General features: G+C 56.6%; 1 protein-coding gene across 4 annotated transcripts in view; it reads left to right on the top strand.

The window, feature by feature from the left end:
* Window positions 1-3: 3 nt before the first annotated feature.
* PTPN21 (protein tyrosine phosphatase, non-receptor type 21) overlaps window positions 4-3375 on the top strand; it is a 66532-nt gene continuing 63160 nt past the window's right edge. For 3 of the 4 annotated variants that reach the window (XR_003096238.1, XM_025215548.1, XM_025215551.1), the window contains exons 1-2: window positions 4-128; window positions 998-1086. The gene's annotated coding sequence lies outside the window, so the exon portion shown is untranslated. Of the gene's footprint in view, window positions 129-154; window positions 367-997; window positions 1087-3375 lie in introns of those variants that run through there. The other variant, XM_025215549.1, reaches the window with a different exon arrangement.

A 3375-nucleotide genomic window follows, 5' to 3' on the forward strand; every position in this document is an offset into this window, starting at 1 on the left:
CACGTTGTAAAATTCGCTTGAAGTGCTCATGGCTGGGGCCTCGGGCATGGTCGGCTGTTGCCCCAGGGGCTGGGAAAGTCCTGCTTCAAGCACCGCACTTAGCCCTCCTCAAAAGACCCGCCAATAAGGTAATACAGCGCAGGGAGAGGTCTGTTTGCAGGGAACAGGGGGCCCACACCAAGAGCCAGGAGGAGCTGGCTGCCCGTTGAGTCCAGTGGCGTGGCAGCCTTAAGCAGGCAGCTGCCCATTTTGAGGCGAAGCCGCTCGCCCTTGAAGCACAGGAGAGAACAGAGGAAGGAAAAAGAGAGACGTCCTGGCCTACGGCCTGTTCTCCCCTGCGGAAAGACCTGCAACTTCTGCAGACAGGTCTGTGGCTCAAGGACTGGGCTCTGAAGTCACCTCAAGACCCCTGGGCATCTAGTGCCACCTAAGTCGGGGGTGGGGGCACATGCCCCCCCCAGTGACCAGTCAGCGGCCACTCTCGCTGACCAGGCAGGGGCCACCCTGCGGCCAATCTCACCGACGGCACCCCCACTCCCCAGCCAGCACTCACAGGGGGAGCACCCGTGCTCCCGCCTGCCCTCCTTGCCTGTTGCGTGAAGGGCAAGCAGGGCTGGTCAGGGGGGCGGGCCATGCTTTGCCACTGTCAAGACCTGTTAATGAGCTGGAGTAGAGACTGTCCTAAATGGAGGGATTGCGGACAAGTAAACAGGGATGGACATTTAATCTGCATAGAAAGGATGTGGATTTGTTGTAACCTGCCAAGGGCTGGGTATGTCTGACACTTCACAGGGTACCTTTTGCTTTTCGCTGCCGATGAATAAATTAGATCGTGGCATTCCTCCTCAATGTCCACAAGGTCTCAGAGATGCTGTGAAAAAAGAGCAAAAGGAAAGTGGGGAAGAAAATGGATTTGTAAAAAGGAGATATGGTTTTAACACCCTCCCCCCTGCAATAATCGCCAGACATCTCTATTTTTCTACTCTTCTTCTTTCAGGAATCAGGATTTTCTCACTGATCTGATGAGAACTGTGTGGAAATGTCTCTGGATGCGGAGATCACTGGATGCCATCCCATCCATCGTAGGTACAGTTCCAACCATGTTCCTTCCATTAGAGTCTGGTCCCATGCCAGCCCTGGGATTATCAAAGCCTGGGGTGTGGGCAAGGTGGATTTAACCACCTGTACAAACCAGCATATCCTGGCTGTACTGACCAGCACTGCCAGGATGGAGAAAGGTAGCGTAAGTGATGTTGTAGCCATGATGGTCCAGATGCGAGAGGCAAAGTTTTCTTAGAGCGATATCTTTTCTTGGACCAGCTGTGTAGTTGGGATAAAGTTAGACAAGCTTCCCCATGTAAGACATTCTTCCTCAGGTTTCTGAATCTAGGAAGCCGGGCACAGCAAGTTATGCACTGCCTAGCGGAGGGTCTGAGAGAAATTCGCAGGCGCAGCCAACATACAGTTAGGAAAAGGAAGGAGAAAGACACAGTCTCAAGTCTAGAAGGCAGGGTAGATTTGCCCCCAGTAGCGTGTGCACACAAGTTTTCCTGAGCTGAAGCTCACTTCATGAATGCTGACTGGAGACAGCTGCATGCAGCCTGTCCCTAACGCAGGGTTGTCAGCTGGGGGTACATGTACCCCTGGGAGTAATTGAGAAGTCCCTAGGGGGTACATGCAGGCAAGTGGGGATGGAGCGCTGCCACCCACCACCTCATGCTGCCACACAGGCTCCACCTACCCAGCTGAACACCGAGGGCAGGGAAAGCTGCCATGCACTACCTCCTGCCCCACTTCACGTCCAGCATTGCCCCGTGTGTGCTGGGGCCGGGTGGCCCCCTCTTGGGCTGTATGTGCTCTGCGTGTCTGGGCGGGCGGCAGGTGCGCACTGCGCTGTGCACAGACAGCCGGGGGCCGTGAGTGCCAGCTGTTTGAGGTGGAAAGGGAAGGGCGGGGAGGGGAGAGTGGGGAGGTGCAGGGAGGGGCCCAGCCCCTTGTTCCACGAGCTCCACTAGCTCATTCCTCCCGGGGAGCAGTGCCAGGAGCAGCGGCTGCCCTGCGCTTGCCACCCCTCTCCCCCCCGGGGTACACGTATTAAAAAGGAGGCCGCCAGGGGTACACTTATTAAAAAAGGTTGAAAATCCCTGCCATAAGGCACAGCCTGATGGAACCTGTTTCCTTCAGGAGGAACAACCAGCCTCAGGTCTGATCTCTTTCCCCACACCACACCCAGCCTCTCCCACAGGGCCAGCTCAGTGCAAAGGGCCACACTGCCAGGGTTTGAATTATGGGAGAGCTTGGGGGGGCTAAGCCCCCCCATAAGAGACCCCCCCCGCAACAGCCCGGAGCCCAACCCACCTTGTGCTTTTCTCAGCAGCCCCTTCCGGCTGCCACTGCTGTTGGGGATCCAGGTGCACACCTTGACCCCAGTTAGGTTTTTTCTGCAGAATCCCCGCCGCGCGCCCCCCCCCACCCGTGTGCCACACACTGCAGCATAAATGACTGGTACCTCCGGGGGGGGGGCGCACAATTTGTGGGCGGCAGTGTTGGCGGCATGGTGGTGAGCAGTGACCACCTGCAGAAGCCAGCTGGGAGAGAGGGGTTATGAGTGGCGATTGTCGAATGTCCACAGAAGCCAGCAGTGGCAAGATGAGACCACCCGCAGAAGTTGGCGGCAGTGAGCAGTGATCAGCAACTGCCCGCAGAAGCCAGCGGCGGTGTCAGCCAATCTTGGGGGCATGTGCCTCCCCACCTGTGCACGGGAGGAGACCCTGCTGGATTAGAAATGCCCTGTATTTATGATCTTTGGGGCCCCGGAGAGGTGGTGCCAGCATTGGCAGGTTTTAAATATGAAATTATTGTATTGGAACTCAAAATTACCGTATTTTCTGGAAAAAAAAACCTATCATACACTGAAAACGCATGCAAATAAGTCTTCTTCTGTACTTTATGTTGATCACTGTAAGTCCCCAGTCTGCGAGCAAGAACCGTGGAAGTGGAAGCATTTCTTTATTTCAAGAGGCGCAGTCGTTAGGAGGTGCTGACAGCCAGCCCAAAACCGGATTAAGATTCTCCGAGTGACTTGGGTTTTGCATTCGCTGCATCAATGACCTGCCTCAAAAGTCATCATACGTTTTAAACACTTTTACTATTATTGACCCCGCGTTGTACGAGGGCTGGAACGATCTTACAGACACCATGGCTGTCGTACCCCGGCAAGGCTGGGCAGTGCCCGGGCTGGGGCTGCCGCCAGCCGGGCGCCCCGGACACAAGAGCACGCGCGCCCCAGCTCCGGGCCCAGCCCTGCGCCCTAGTGCGCGTGCGCCGCTGGCCGGAGCTGGCGCGGGGACCCCGAGCACCGGCGGGGACCACCCC

The sequence above is a fragment of the Alligator sinensis genome, unplaced genomic scaffold (genome assembly GCF_000455745.1).
Source record: "Alligator sinensis unplaced genomic scaffold, ASM45574v1 scaffold1141_1, whole genome shotgun sequence".
Classification (NCBI taxonomy): domain Eukaryota; kingdom Metazoa; phylum Chordata; order Crocodylia; family Alligatoridae; genus Alligator; species Alligator sinensis.